Source organism: Rhinolophus sinicus, linkage group LG07 (genome assembly GCF_036562045.2).
Source record: "Rhinolophus sinicus isolate RSC01 linkage group LG07, ASM3656204v1, whole genome shotgun sequence".
Taxonomy (NCBI): Eukaryota; Metazoa; Chordata; class Mammalia; order Chiroptera; family Rhinolophidae; genus Rhinolophus; species Rhinolophus sinicus.
This window is the reverse complement of record NC_133757.1, coordinates 46093464-46110350: the sequence shown is the minus strand read 5'-3', so window position 1 is coordinate 46110350 and position 16887 is coordinate 46093464. Positions and strand designations below refer to the sequence as shown.

Genomic DNA, 16887 nt, shown 5'->3' with positions numbered 1-16887 from the left:
GCATGGAGCTCTAACTGCCTGAGCCACCGGGCTGGCCCCAGATTCTTGCTTCTTAATTCTCTATCATATTTATCTCTCATAGGCCATCTTTTATCATCTCATTACATCAGAAAGGCTGATTACCATGTGAAATGAACCATTCCCCTCTAAGCACTCTAAAGTCAATGTAGATTTATTGAACACCTACCTCTGGCAAAAGTTCTATGCTTCATTGTGGGAGAGAATGGTAAGATGAGAGAGGCAGTTTCCTGAGTTTCAGACTTAAGTATAGAGAGCTTACTTAAGTAAAGAGACTTAAGTATAGAAAGCTTGGACATAGGATCATTTTGTTTTAAACAGCATCTGTACTCTTGAAGATCACACATTAGTTCAGATAATCACATTTTTCAAGATGAATTTGGATAAAGGACCACAGTGAAATGATTTGTTTAGTAGCTAAAGTAGTAACAATATTTACAATTAAGTCAGCTCCCCAGCTTTGAAATCATGTAATTCTTGATGGATTTTTTTTTTAATTTAGGAAATTTGTACTATTTCCATATTTACACACTCATAAGAACATTTATTAATATTCTCATATCACAGGATTTCACCATTTTATAATTCAAATTCTCAAGCAGTGCTTCTGCACTGTCCAAGGAATAGAAGTATTACAGGCAGAATTGGATGTGTTTTGAGGAGAGTTCTTTATTCCATAAATTAAACATTGGGACTTGGAGACGTGTTAGCTGGTACTTCATAGGTGGGCAACAAATGATTATTGCAGTGAATTCTCAGGGCACACCATACATGTGGTGGCACAACAAAATATTCAGAAAATCCTGAACAAGTCGAAGGAGACTTTGGGGAGGGAGACTGTGGGGTGGGCGGCAGACAATAATATACCTTAAAAAGAAAAAAAAGCTCTACAGGTTGGAAGGAGGCGGCTTCGCTTTGCCTGAGGCTAGATTGTAATTGCTCAGTGCTGCCCCCATCACTCTGGAATTTTCACTTTTGCTACTCTGTCAAGCCTTCTGGGCAAAGAAGTAGGGGGAAGGATTTGTTCTTCCATCATTCATTCCTTCCCTCTCAGACCAAAGGGAGCTTGATATGGGAGACAAAACTTGAACCAAATGAGCTGGAAGAGGATCAGTCAGAAAACACACTCAGAAGCAAACGCAGGGCGTTGTTAAAGGGAATGGGGCACCACCTGACGATTATATCCAGAGGGGCAGATGCCCTCTCGGTCTCAGAGCCCCAAAAGTTGGAGTGGGGAGCTGGAGGGTGGGTGGATTCCAGGTCAGCACAAAGACCATTGTGTGACTTGAGGATTGGGAAGGTACTGAAATCGAAATCTAAATGTAGGATCTTAAAAGTTTACTTTCAATAATCTAATAGAAGTCAGTAGTGGTTTCTAGGGCCCTTATTATACAAGAATGCTTAGTGACATTTTAAAGATAGAAGAATGGAATCCAGGTGGAGCTGGGCAGGCTTTGGTTTCCATCTTGGCTTCTCTCTGAATCCCAACGCTGAGGCCACACCCCAGGCTAATTACATTGGAATCTGTGGGTGGGACCCAGCCATCAATGTTTTTAAATCTGCTCAGCTAGTAATTCCAATAGGTAGTGAAGCCTCACTGAAGGGCACTTCTGGAGAGAGCTGGGATGCCCAGCTCTTACTTCCAGGCAGATGCTCACTGCATGTAAGTTAACATATTCGATTTATAAACCAAGCTGTTTGATGTAATCTACGATAAGAATAAAGGTAGATATGATATTATGGTATAATTGGTATTTAAAGCATATAATCCGCCGGGACTATGCAGAGTTATAGTTTATTAGTTGGCTTCCACTCTCTTTTTTTAAGAGCACAGTAGTGTTAAATGAATTAAATGGTACTTTGAGGCCTGAGAAACTCTATCTTAATCTTTGTGCAAAGGTTCCCCAGACTGGAACAGTTGGCAAGTTTGAAGATCTAGAATATAATCTGTATAGCAGGCAGAAAGTGGTAAGAGAAGCATTCAGAGTGTTAGTCATAGGACAAATTATGGGTTTAAATAAGATAATACCTAAGGCGATGACGGTGGTGCGGGAGGTGGAAGAGGAGGGGCTGGCTGGACACGAACCCATGTGTTTACCAGCATTTGTTGAAAGTCCGCAGAGCCACGCCCAAGGGGAGCAGGACTGCAGGGCCTCTACCGACCTTATTGCAAAGATAAAAACCTGATAAAAGTCCTATGTTTGACCCAAGTCTACTCAGAAAAGTGGACTGGAGCCAAAATACAGCTACATTTTCTCCAGACATTTCCCCAACACATCCTGGAGAAGGTTTGGTTTTGAGGCCTCTTTGTACTGCTAACTTAAACAGAGGGGTTTTTAAAGCACTAGGTCAGCTGACAGAAACTAGAGTTATCAAACCTGAATAATTTATGCAATATTTTAGGCAGGCACATGAAGAAATATAGGAATTATTATGTTACAGTTGTGGAAGATGTGACATTAGGACAGGTGGTTGCTACGGCAACTTTGATACCAGAACATAAATTCATCCATTCCTGTGCTAAGAGAGGCAGAGTAGATGTTGTTAGTGATGAATGCAGAAGAAGAAAGCAGGTTGGCAAATTGTTATCAGCCCTTACTTTGCTAAGCAAGAAACTGGACTGTTATAAGTTTACCCTTGAATGTCTAACACAAAATGTTGGTTTCCATAAAAAATTTGGATATACAGTATCTGAAGAAAAATGTGGAAAACTGTCAGAAGTTTTCAAAGTAAAAATCTTTAAAGAAAGATGCTTGTCAAAGGAGGTAATGCAACAAAGCTATATCCCCTTCGTAGAGATAAAATAGTATTTTGCTGCAATCCAGTAACTTCCATAAATATTGGATTGAAAAAAACACTGTAATACAACAAATATAATGATATTTAGAAGATAACTTTGGGATGGTGGGACGTGCTGTGAGTTTAGATAAAAATGAATATTATAAAGATAGTTTTTAATCAAAGGAATATATTTTTAACTTGAATCTTTTCTTGCATTGCATTTTTCTAAAGTTTGGCTTCATTTCTGGGTCGTCAGAATATAGCTAGTAAGGAGTTATGTACTGGGGGTGCCAAAAAAATGTACACATTTTAAGAGATGTTATCTATGTATTACTTTTCGAAGTTGAATCATGGTAGCAGTGTGTAGTATGGTGTTTGCTCAAAAGATGCCATTAATAAAATGAATGCTAGTCTCATTCATTGTATTACAATTTTAATACAATTTTTTCCTTTTTAAAAATGTGTATACATTTTTTTGGCTCCCTCAGTATTTGCTATCTGTACTGCTCATTTTTAAAAAAGCATGCAATGAATAAGGCTATTTCTTACCACATTCATAAAATTACTATTTTTGTTTCAAATAAACATACTAAATACCAATTAGGGGTGTGTCATTTCCCACATATCACTTGAAATTGGATAAGTTATATATATTATAACTAAATGTAGTACAGTCCAACATTTATTGATCCTAATACTGTGTTGGCAGGTTACCTGATCGGCAAATTACCTTTCAAAGTAGAAATGAAAATTGATTTCTAAAATGTGACAAGATTCAGAGTAAAACAATTTAAATGTACACCTAAAAGTTTGTATAATTCTAATGTAGACAAAGTACCACCTGTCTTATACATCAAATATAATAATTACTCATTTGTTTAAAATACCTAAGAGTAAATATAAGATACTTTTTAACAGTGAATATCAAATCCTGACGAATTGTGTACTTTTAACCTGATTTCTGATTTTTTAATGCATGTCTGAAGGCTCTCTTCTGAGGAACATTTTTATGAAAAATGGATTACAAAATTGAGTGGAATATTTAAAACTGTATTATACTGTATTTGTTACATCTTAAAATGTTGATGGAAGCTTTTCTATTTAATGTGATTATAATGGTATTCTGGTTGCTATCCTGTTTTGGTTTTATTTTAATTATTTTTTTAAGTTGAAGTAGGAATTAGGTACTTTATTAATGGTTCTAATCTTTTGCATTCCATGTTACATTAAACCTGTTCGTGTGATGAGAAAAAAGGACAATACATATGCTTATATATAAATAAAAATATCTGGAAGGACATACAATCTTTTTCATGTTATAAAGTGGCCGTTTGTGGGTGGGAATCAGGGATGATGGTCAGTAGGACTCTAATTTCCTCTCTTCCAGTAGGATTTAGATGTTTAAAAGTATTTAAAAATGCATAAAGTAAGAAATATGCTTCAGAAAAAGTTGTGTTTTGTTTTACATACGAAGTCGTTGAGTAGTAATCTAGCAGAGTGAAGTCGGTAACTACAAGCTTGATGATGCCTTTGGTTCTAGTCCCTCTAGTGGCGATCATGAGGTACTGCTGGTGATTGGGTCCAAGCGCATATAGTGAGAGTCAAGTATCTTCGGTGGAACTCTGAAACACTCAGAAGTTTGAATTCTTGAAATTGTGTGATCCTTGTCAAATGGTGGGTGGGAAATACCCCTAAATCGCTACAGTGATAGTTACCGTCCCCTATGGTATATCATGAAGCAAGATGCCAGCAAAGTCTTTAGATTTTAACATTAAAACATGAGGAAAAGTCTCCAGTTCGATGGTCTTGCAAGTGTATGACTTAAATATCTAGGCCGTGGTCACCGCCTCGTCTAAGGTTTTGCTCAGGCCTATCCCATTCTGTCTTCTCTCCACCTGGACAAGCTACATCTTCCTCCTCTCTTGGTCAGCTCACACCTTCTATATAACGTCCCCAACAACTCACTTTGCCCCCTCCCTAACGCACCCCTTAGCACTTCCTGACCAGGATTAAAACAGCTGACATTTAGGGTGCCATCACTGGGTGCTAGATACCATGTTAATTCATATCACCTTTTCAATCCTCAAATCAACTGTGGATGTGGGTGCTATTATCATCCCCCTTGGAGAAGGACAACCTGAGGTCTAGGGCCATAAAGTAGGATCACAGCTGGTAAATGGTAGCTTGGAATTGAATCCCTGAATCTAGACCACATACACGTAAGCAGTAATCTATACTTGAATATATTGGCTTTTTTATTTGGATAGTTATTGAGTATATATTTTAATCAGTGTGACTCCTGGGTCATAAACTCAGATGTGTATAGGGGCCAGGATGTGAGTGCAGACAAAACCTCCCAATTTAAAAACATTGGCAGCTAATTTACAATGTTTCAGGAATGTGGTTTTGTTGGCCTGATCTGTGGGTCACAAGTTCCATCTTGTCTCTTTAATTGAGGTGCAAGTTCCTTTTGAGGAACCCTTAAAACAGACTCCTTTTATGTCTTCCACAGTGCTAGGCACATACCGTGTACACAGAGTTTTGCTGATCCATGGAGCTGTTCATAAGTATTAGTCTATATTTAGATTTTAATTTCTTTTTGCAAACATTCATTTGGCAAGCTTGGGCTTTCACAGAATCATATGGTATCTATGAATTTATCACTGAATCAAATGGATTCTCAGAATTTACCAAAGAGAATGGGGCCTAGGCTATAGAAAAGTATTCATTGGATGTTTCTTGTTTTTATTTCATTAGTATTTCCTGACTATCAGATTAATATCCGTGGTCCAGGTCATACCTTGGTGTACATTAGATTCACTGAGGAAAGCTTTAAAAAATACCCATGCTCCACCCCCACAGACTCCATTTTAATTGGTCTACAGGAGGGTCCTGGCATTAGTATATGTGTATATGTGTATACATATAGGTATATGTATGTGTATGTGTGTGTGTGTTTGCATTTTCACCAAGTGATTATAATGTGTAGCCAACATAGAAGATCACTGGTCTAGGTTCTGGGAATCAAGACCGATGGGACCACAGAATCACAGATCTTACGTCAGAAGTTATCTCATGAATGATTTAGTCCAGTTTCATACCCATAAGTTACTGTTTTCCAAAAACTACCATTGTACCTGATTTGACTACTATGTTACTGTCAACCTTAAAAATGAAACAGCAAAGATTATTAGAGGGGAAACTGAGTTTATTTGGGAATAGCAGAGGAATTACACTTTGAAACATGCAAACTATGTGAACCATAGGCAAATCCAAAGAGACAAAGGGGAGGGGTCATCTTTTGTTGGGCTCCAGGAGAAAACCGGGGAGGGTTGTTTTGAACAGGAGCTCATTGGTGGGGAATGAGTTTGAGATAGTAGCGATTTCTTACTGGGAGCAAGCAGTTGCTGTTGCTGAGGAAAGAAGATGGGAAACAGGGAGGGGATTTTTCTTCTTCTGACTGATTATATAAAATGCTGGTGCTGGTTATGTAAATTGCAATGAGTGGTCTGAGCAGTATGTACATGACAGCCCTGCCTTCATGGCTGCCTGACTCCATTTTGAATGAGGTTCCCTGTATATATATTTTCACATTTCCCTCCTTTGATCAAGCTCTTTCCTCAAAAGCAGTGCTGATCAAGAGTCAGATTTTCCCTTTTTAGTAATTTTGTGCCTCAGTGCCAGGAAGGACCTTTCCTGGTTGTCATGTCCCACATCAGAAGGAAAGTGCATAGTGATTGGAAACTATTTAAAGCCACATTTGAGTAACAAGAAAGGAAGAAGACAGAACTCTCAAGCACTTCATACTCAAAGTTTGTATCTTGTCCAGGTTCTAAGCATTGGAGGTCACCTTGAAGTGTTGGGCCAATATCATCCTATTGAGTATTCATTTCTATAGAGGTTTGATAGGCAACAAGTACAGGGCTTTAAAATGATGATACACAACAAAATGAACCGAATAACAAATCCTGTTTGTATCGTGATCCTAAACCAGGATCCTAACCCTGAAGGTAAGCAGCTAAATAGGTTGAAAGGGCAGGGGTCATCAAGTGAAATGTATTGTAATTAGTTGGGATTTGTGGATTGGCCCTTTTGAGCCAGTGGTGTTCTGGGAACATTTACGTAGAAACCATTCTGTTCTGTGGATTTTGTTCTCGAAGGCTGTATAGAGAGGGGTTGTTGTATTAGAATGGGGAAACAAATAGGTATTGAGAGTTACAACAGGGAAGAGGTCAAAGCAGGGTGTGGGGGGACTTTGTGTGCAGGAGCCTTCCTGTAGAAGTAACACTGAGGGGAGTGAGAATTGGTTATAGGGAGGACTAAGGGGTGATTGCTGTTGTGGATAGATTGAGGTTTCTGATGAGAAATCCAATAATTGGGAGGTTTGCCCCTCTTGCAAAGGATTGGGAAATGTGGACAAGGGCATTGTCCTTCTACGAAAGAGAGGGAGAAGAGAAGGTGAGAACCAGCCACGGGAAAAGGGTATATAGGCCTGGTCTGGATCTTGAGGAAGCTGCCCCAGGTGTTATCAGCTTCAGGTCCTGGAAATCTTTAGTTTTAGATCTCCGGTCAGTAAGTCCATTTGGGTTGTGGAGCTTTCTTTTGATGTGATGTGAGAATCCAAGAATCTATTTCTTGGAGCTTGGCAGTGCAGGGGTCAGTTAGTAGCACTTGACAGGTAGCTTCCCAATGAGGTTGTAGAGTGTCTTCTTGGAGGTGTCTTTTCCAATAAATGAAATCTTCAGGTTGCAAAGCATGGTATTTGAGGTCTTCATTTCCTGGGAGCACGCTATGAAAAGATTGCTCTACTAAAGCATGGTTATTTTCAATGGATATAATTAGACGTTTGCAATACTGAAGTATCTTTCCTTTTATTAGTTGTGGATCAAAAGAGGCAGGAGCTTGATGCATGGGGCATCTATTCATAATCACAGGATGAGAGCTTATGTGTTCAAAAGGGGTGAATCTGAGATTTAGAAGGACTAACAGCAATGCTTTTGGCCAAGGTGTTTGGAAGATTTTCACAAATTTTACCAATTGAGTTTTGATGATGCCGTTAATTTGCTCGACTAGTCCTGAAGACTAAGGATGATAAACACAGTAAAAAGGCTGTAGAAATGGCTAAACAATACAGACCTGCTGTAATATTTGACTAATAAAATGGATTCTCTGGTTGCTATGGAGACCATGAGGGGCTCCCCATATAGGAATGATTTTTTCCCCCCGATAGGATTTTAGCTATGGATGAGGCAGTAGCTTGATCACATGGAAAGGCTTCAACCACTTTAAAAGGAGCTGATATTGCACATCTAGCACAATATTTACCACTTTCATCTTTCAAATAAGAATCATCAGTGAACCATGAAAAGCTGGTGTTATCCAAAGGAGTTTCCTGTGAGTCACTGGTGTGTGTGTGTGTGTGTGTGTGTGTGTGTGTGTGTGTGTGGAGGGTGGTGGTGGTTATCTGTCAATATTGTTTGGGGGACTGGAGGCTCCTGGAGTGCATAAGAAGTTTATAATAGTCCTTTTTCCAGTGTCCTGGTTTGTTTTTTACAGTAATGGCATTGGCCAGGTGGGTTTAGGGGCTTCCATCTGTTGAAATGGGGATTAAAAACTCTAGTGGTTTTTCTTTTAGTTGAATCATCTAGGGTACGGGAAAGCTGGTTTGCTAATCTGATTAACTCTGTCATGGACATAGTGTTCCTTCCTATTCTAGTTCTTTTAATTAAAGGAGAAAGGTTTCCCCATTGATTAGCCCATTGATGAACATGGAGTTAAAGGGTAATTCAGTGGATTCTTCCATAGGGAGGCCGGAATATTCTTTAAAGACAATTTGGAATCAGCTATATAATAATCATATAGGAGTTCACAGGGTTTCTGGGTGCAAGCCAGAATCTTATTCGAACTGACTGGCTTTGAGATAACCCTAGAGATTGCCAAGTGGAGTTGCTTAGCAATTCCCTGAGTCTGATCTTGTAAGGCAGGAGGTTGGTCCCTAATTTGCAGTTCTAAAAACTTTTTTCGTAGCATCCCAATTAATAGTTTTCATCCAGTGTTGGGCCTTGTATTTGCTGACAAGCATATGAATTAGTTGGTATAAATCAGATATACCAGGTTGATAACATCTGAACAACCACCTTAAATTTCTTGGCAAGTCTATGAGGCTCCTTAGTTACTTTGGGAAAATCCCTGACTATGGCCCGTAGTTCAGCCTTAGTCCAGGGCGTATAAGAAATTAGAGGGTTAGCATTTGGATCCTCAGAAGGCCTAATTTTCTTAAGGGAGGAGGGGTGGGGAGAGGTTCTGAGCAACAGGAAAGGTGAGTGAGAGAATTAGAATGAGGAAGTGGAGGGTATAGAAGAGGGTGGGGGTGGTGCAGAAAGGAAAGAAGAAGCTGGTGCTAGAGACAAAGAGTATGGAGGAGGGGAAAAAGAGGCCTGAGAAGCTTTTTTCTTTTCTTTCAGTAGTGTGTTCACCTTGGTTAATTCAGAAATGATATTTTGTTTAGAGGCAATTTCAGAGTCTTGGATGAGTTTGGAAGCTTCCAGGTGCCAACTAAAATAGGTATCCCATTCAGTCTGTTTAGTTTTAGAGCCATGGCCTTCTAATTTGCTTCTAGATAAACAAATTTGGGGAGCTCCAATGGTGGCCATTGGAGTTCTAGATCAACTTCAGTTAGGTTGGTCCAATTGGTTAAAAATGCACAGGCGGAGGGACCATAAAATATGAATAATGCTGGCTGGGGTCCTGGAAAGAGGGTGATACTGAGAATGTTTCCAGGATTGGAATCCCATGACATAAAACAGAATCAGAAAATGAGTCTTCGCCAAAAGAAGGACAATGCCTTTATGAAAACAGATCCCAAATAAAGTCAGAGAGCACAATCAAAAAGAGGGACCAAAAGGAAGGAGCTAGAATTTGAGATTTAACACCGAAAGAAAAAAGGTGAGTCACAGAAACAGAGTGCAAGGGTCTCCCGTGGGTACTGCACATGATTCTGGGGGTTGTTAGTTCCTCAGGGGTTTCCTTCAAACCCCACTTCTGACATCATAGTAATGTCAACTTTAAAAATTAAATAGCAAGGTTATTCAAACGGCAATTAATTTGGTAGTACTAGCAGAGAAATTGCAATTTGGGACATGCAAACTATGGCAAACTACAGGTGACTCCAAAGAGACAAAAGGGAGGTCAGCTTTTATTGGGTTGCAACAGGAAACCAGGGAGGGTTGTTTTGAATTCCCATTGGTGGGAAATGACAGGTTTGAGGTTGTGGAGGTTTATTATTGGCAGCAAGCAGTTGCTGTTGCTGAGGAAAGAATGGCTGTTACTGAGGCAAATAGGGAGGGAAACTTTCTTCTTCCCATTGAGTGTATAAGCTGCTGGTGCTGGTCATATAAATTGCAATGAGTTGTATGAGCAGTACATGCATGAGAGCTCTTCCTTCATGGCTTCCTGACTCCATTTTAACGAGGTTCTCAGTATTTATTGTCACATTACTAACATACTCCACTGAAATTCTATTTGAGAAGAGGGAAAAAAGCTGAAATGTCAGGGAGATATATAAGTGTTTGTTTCCTGAACATAATCAAGTGACTGTTCAAGTAATTTCATTCTGTTTAAAATAAACCTGTTATACTGTGTTTCCCTGAAAATAAGATCTAGCCGGAGCATCAGCTCTAATGCGTCTTTTGGAACAAAAATTAATGTAAGACCCAGTCTTATAGTATATTAAAATAAGACCGGGTCTTATATTAATTTTTGCTCCAAAAGACGCATTAGAGCTGATGCTCCGGCTAGGTCTTATTTTCCGGGAAAAACAGTAGTAATAGAAGACATGAAGTAATAACTTGGTGGCTTGCTCCTTTTCTAACAAATGGCATATTGACCACTTTTCTATGATCATTAAAAATGAATTGTTTTTTAAAAATAGAAAATACAGTGAACATTCAAAAGGTATATAAGTAAAGTTTACCTCCCATTCATGTACTTTGGCCCTTCCCGAAGGCAACTAATTCTTACGGGTTTTTTATGTATCTTTCCAGAGACATTATCCAGAGACATATAGTTAAAATAGTCATTTTTATTGTTATTTTTTTGGCTTCAGATAGGAACCACCAGTATCTCTTTTTTTACAGATCCTTTAATATTTCCTTGATAGTAAAGAGGCTAAGGTTAGAGGGGAAAGAATGATTGAGTGTGAGAGTATTAGAGCTTGAAAAGATCTCACAGGTCGTCTAGTCTTTTGTTATTCCAAGTGTGGTCCCTGGATCTACAAGGACTTCATCTGGGGGCTTGTCAGAAATGCAGAATCTCAGACTTCACCCAGACACCTGAAGCAGAAGTTGCATCTTAACCAGATGGCCAGGTGATTCATGTGCATCTTTAAGTTTGAGAATCATTGCTCTGATTTGATATCCTCCTTCATTACTCAAGCAGTGTGGCTCAACGAGGAGCCAGTGGAGATCTGAGACTAGAAATCAAGTTTCCTAATGGCATTGTGTGCGTTTTCTAATGTGCCAAACTTCTGACCAGATAATTTGATGTAGCATTGTTATGCATTTTTTGCCACTATGGGCTTCACATATTTATTAGTAAGTTTCAAATCCTAGCTTTACCACTGGTACATAGGAGCTCAATAATGGTAGTTATACTTCCTGTACCAGTAGTCACTATTGTTTTTTAAATTAATCTTTTTTAGAGCAGTTTTAGGTTCACAGCAAAATTGAGCATAAAGTACAGAGTTCCCATATACCCCCAGTCCCCACAAGCACAACACCCCCCACTATTGATATCCCCAGTACTATTATTAACAATGGGATTAGTAACATTTGCCATTGCACTTGATTAAAACTTCAAAGCAATGTTTCAGCAGGCTTTAAAGAGTCATTTACAAATTCTATTGTGTCTGACTTAACAGAAAGACTTTCTAAACATATCCTGTTGTGTTGTTGTCTCAGAATGCTGGTTTGGTCTGGCAGCCAGGGAGGTATTTTATTAGGCTGTTTTACAAATGGAGGGACTGAAACATAAGGGAGGCTAAGGTTCTGGCAGACTCCATTTTCTTCCCACCATATCTTGTGCTGAAACTGAGCAGTAGTTTCTGAGGAATGGGCATTGAGAGTTAGGAGCTAAGTCAGAATGGAGAACTTTGCATCAGAGTGCACAAATGGTACACAGGATCCCTGCCTGAGCGGGAAGCGGGGGGGGGGGGGGGGGGGCAGGGGGGGGCAGTGTTGTGGTAAATCAGGATGAATGGTTGCAGGGTTTCTGGAATTTGGCTTTAGCTTCCTGGAAGCTTGGGTTGCGAAGGAACTGCAAGGGAAAGGTAAAGATTTTGTTTTGCACGACAGAAATAGGGCAAGAGACTGGGAGGAAAAGCGAGAGGCAGAACGGCACGCTTTAGTACGACTCTGGGGGCTGCCAAATTTCTGTCCTCGCTCGGAGTTTCTAGGGCTTGTAGTCTTTTATAGTCTAGCCTTTCCCCTTTACGTTTGAACTGATTTTTACTCGTTTCTTTCTTCCCGCTTAAAAACTAGAGCATTAACGTAATTAAAAATAAAAAAGTACTTCCGGAGGGACGTTCCCTGGAGGCCGGAAGTAACAGACGTCTCCCGTTTCCCCTTTGGTGCTGTTCCCGCAATGCCTCATGGGAGTTGTAGTCTTGGGGGTGGGCGACGCTTCCCGGGTGTGAGTAGACTCAGCGATTTTCCCAGTCAGGTTGGTTGTGTGGTTGGGCACCTGACTCACTGCTCTTGAGGTACAAAGAGCTTTAACTCTTTTAAGAATTTCATTTGATTTCCACTACTTTGTACTTTTTTGAAGGTTTTCTTCAACGAGCATATGTAAATAAAATAAATGACATTTTCTGTTTTAAAATACTAAAAAGCATAGAAGTGGTGGGATGATTGCATTGAATTTATGCAAACGGTTCCCAAAGGTATAAGGTATAAACTGAAACTAAAAGCCTCACTTCTGTTCCTGCCCAGCTCCCTCCCTTCAAAGAAAAATACTTACCCAGTTTTTAAAGAAAAAGATTATAGGTATAAATGTACATATTATTAAAAAGTACACAAAATAATTCTATAACACTCTTCCTCAACCTTTATAATTTGATAATGTGTTTTAGAGATGTTTTCATACTTGCACAAAAAGAGCTATCATTCCACAAATACCATAATTTATTCATCCATTGCTCTCTTTCCCACCCCACTGAGGGACATTTTTGGTTGTTTGCAATTTTTTTCTGTTGCAAATAATGTTACAGTGTTTGCATATTTTGGTGTATATCTGCAGGTTAAATTTGTAGAGACAAAATTCTCAGGCAACAAGATATATGCTTTATAAAAGTTGATAAATACTATCAAATTACCAAATTGTACCAATTTACACTCTTATCCAACAATGTATGAAAGTGCTTACTTCATCACTTCTGCTCTAGCATTGGATATTATCACTTTAGAAATTTTGCTTCTCTGATAGAATTTATCTTCCTTTGATTTATTAGCAGGCTTATAATTATAAATGAGGTGGTACTCCTATTGATATGTTTATTGGTCATTAATATATCTGAAAGTAGTCATATTCTTGGCCCAATTTTCTTTTGGGTTTAATCTTTTTCTTACTGATCTGTCTGTACTTTTTGTAAATTAGGGAAGTTAGCCTTTTGTCTGTTATGGGAATTGTGAAAATTTTTTTACTTGTACCTTACGATTTTGCTTTTGTATTTTTGACAACACAAATGTGCTTTAGTTTTATGTAGTCGTATTTATTAATTTTTTCTATGGCTTCTAGGTTATTTGATTATCCATAATTTATTTTGGTGTAAGAAGGAATGGCTCTAGCTTTATCATTTCTCCAAAATATGGTCCCAACATAATCTTTGTTACCTTTATAATTAGGGAGAAAAACCCAATGAATGTTAAAAATACACCCTACGATGAGATTCTGTGGCAGATTTGAAGGTTAGTTTTGAGGAAAAGAGTGGATATAAGTTAAGTGGCAGTCCAACTTTTCTTAAAACATCCACTCATCTTGTATTATTGCATTTTCTGAACAATACCCAAAATGGTTGCTAATATTTATTAAAATAAGTAAAGAAAACTTTTCTAATCAATATGAAACTTAAAAAAGAGAAAACATTTGTGAAAATGATTGTAGAACCTGAGATGATTGAAGTATAATTCCCACATTGAGAAAGTATTATATATGTTCAAATATAAGGTGCAATTTTCCCAAAAATCATCTTTTAGGCAAAAAAGGTAGATGCCTTATACTTGTAGCCTTACAAAGTTTCTCATACAATGGGAGAATAGCACTATTCCTAAATTAATACATTTTTAAATAATACAAGATTTCAAATATGTAGGTTTAAGTAAATTTAAAAAGTTAAATATGAAAAGAAGTCACTTGATCATTTTATATATAACTAAGTAATGAAAGTTAAGTATTGCATGTCGGTATTTGACTATTTTATGTATTATGTATATTATTTATATGTAATATATAGATATATGATGTGAAATTTATTTATTTTTGGATTGACTCATTGGTGAAATTTAGAGTTGGCTATTTTATTTTTTCCCCCCTGCCAATAAGCTTTATTTGTCACTGTGAAAAGTCTGAATTTTAAACAGATTTTTGGATGGGGGCTTGTTTAACTTTAGTACCTGTCTCATCCCAAGTAGCTTTTCTAGAACTGCTACCTTCACCATGAAGCTGCATGAGTTTTCCCAGTTCAGACTTGGGCTTCTTCAGCATTTTGACTTTTCTTTCTTTCTTCTTTTTTTTTTTCCCCTAAGATTTTATTGGAGAAAGGGGAACAGGGCTTTATTGGGGAACAGTGTGTATTTCCAGGACTTTATTGGGGAACAGTGTGTTTTTCCTAGGACCCATCAGCTCCAAGTCAAGTTGTTGTCCTTGCAATCTTAGTTGTGGAGGGCACTACTCAGCTCCAAGTCCAGTTGTCGTTGTTCAGTCTTAGTTGCAGGGGGTGCAGCCCACTATCCCTTGAGGAAATTGAACATGCAAACTTGTGGTTGAGAGCCCGCGCTCCAACCAACGGAGCCATCTGGCCGCCAGGGGTATCAGTGGAAGCTCAATGGAAGCTCAGTGGCAGCTCATTGTCTTCATTCTAGTTGTGGAAGGCACAGCAGGCTGGCCCATGTGGGAATCAAACCGGCAACCCTGTTGCCCAGAGCTCATGCTCTAACCAACTGAGCCACCTGTCTGCCCCAACATTTTGACTTTCATAACAAAGACATCATGGAGCGGGTAAATAGATTGGCAAGCCTTTTCTGTGTCTTTTCCAATGCTATCTGGAATCAACTTATTGATCACGTCTTTCAAATCATTTGTCTGTACCTCTCGGGTCATGATTTCCATCATCTTCTGGATTTGGTAAACCTGTTGATGCTGAGCATAAGAGGTCTTATGAATCTGATTGCTGTGTTTTCTTAGTGAAACCAACACAAGAATAGACAAAGCAAATAACTATTAATCTCGATACCAACATGAGCTTCAATCATGCTCTGCCATTTTTTGCTCATGAAGCACATTTTGTCATGGGTAAGATCCATGCCATGAAAATTAATCAGGCAGTTTTTGCCCTGAACATCCTTAGTATTTAACTTGAATTTTCGAAATGCAACTTCATCATTCTGCCGATCAGCTAGGCTCACTTCCAAAACACGACCCTTGAGACCATCAGATGCGATTTTGGTTCCTTGAGTTCTTGTGACTAGTGTTTTCCCAATATTTCTTATATTGAACATAGCTGGTGCTTTCACATCGTACCAATCTTTCTTAGAAAATGGGTTAATCATCTTTTTCTTGGCTCCCTCCTTGCTGCTTTTCGTAAGGCACGTATTCTTGCCAAGCGCCATTGTGCTGCTCAGAGAGCCAAAATAGCAGAAGTACAACTCGCATGAGAATTCAGGCATACAGGGTGGGGCTAGAGTTGGCTTTTATTCAGGCCTATTCTTGCCATTTTGCTATTGTATGATCAAGGCTTTTTTGTAGATACAGCAATGCAAAACTTTACACTTTTAAGTGTAAAAAGTTCTGAAGTACAAATATCATTTAGAAAAATGGTGAAAAATACAAGAAGAAATAGCTGAAATGTTTCACACTCTTTACCTCTGGGCAGAGGGAGGTGTGAGGCAAATCTTCCACTTTTTTTCTTACAAATCTTGGAATACTGTGTCTATAACATGAGGACTGTCTGGGCACTTCTTTCAAGCTTTTCTTTTTCTCTGATTATAAAATGGCACTGTCAGCATTTCATCAAGGGCCTGATCAAACTCAACTTTTTTTTGCTTTGAGGATGTACTCTGATATAAGCCAGTCAGCATAAGAAAAAACTCAAAGGCTTAAAACAAAATGAGAAGGAGACTTTTACTGAATTTTGACAGTGAAAATAAATGTAGAGATGTCAAAATGAGGAAAATAACCAGTAATGGTCTGCAAACCTGTAACATTACAATATAAAGGATACCTTCAGCTGAGTGCTTACTGAATAACCTTTAAGGACCATAAATACATTTGACATACACTGTAATATCAGTGTTGAAATGTATGTGTAGTTTGTGTGTGTCCACAAAGATCCTATAGTCGGGCAAGCTCAAATGCAAAATTTTCAAACTGCCTTCTTATTTCATTTTGCTATATGAGCTCTTTCTCTTTAATGCTTACCTTTACCCCAAAGGATATTGTGAGTTGGGGGCACAAAGGAGGGAGGAGCCATTCAGAGTCAAGGTGTCAGAAATGTAGGCCACAGTTTGATAAATATTATGATAGGAAATATACATGGTGCTGGTGTAGTCTGTTCTCTAGAATTGCCTAATTTTAGGGTTATTGAGGACAGGTATGAAAACCTTTAGTTGATTTTATTGTCACATTATACATACATGGAATAATAATTTTGGTAAAACTCAGTTACAGGATGTAGGGGGAGCAAAAGAAATTATCATAGAATTCTTTAAAAAAAAGTTTGTCTTACATCACTTTGCTTTTACAAACGACTACATTAGTGTCTGTTTTTGCTAACCCAAAGAAATCCAAAGAGGATTTTTGCTTTTATGAAAAAAGGAG

General features: G+C 38.5%; 1 protein-coding gene and 2 pseudogenes across 1 annotated transcript in view; 2 read left to right on the top strand and 1 right to left on the bottom strand.

The window, feature by feature from the left end:
* Window positions 1–16887, top strand: part of DNAJC12 (DnaJ heat shock protein family (Hsp40) member C12) — a 62878-nt gene that overhangs the window by 11775 nt on the left and 34216 nt on the right. The gene's annotated exons all lie outside the window — the stretch shown is intronic.
* Window positions 2198–2933, top strand: LOC109447373 (glucosamine 6-phosphate N-acetyltransferase; annotated as a pseudogene).
* LOC109447374 (small ribosomal subunit protein eS1) lies at window positions 14425–15727 on the bottom strand (annotated as a pseudogene).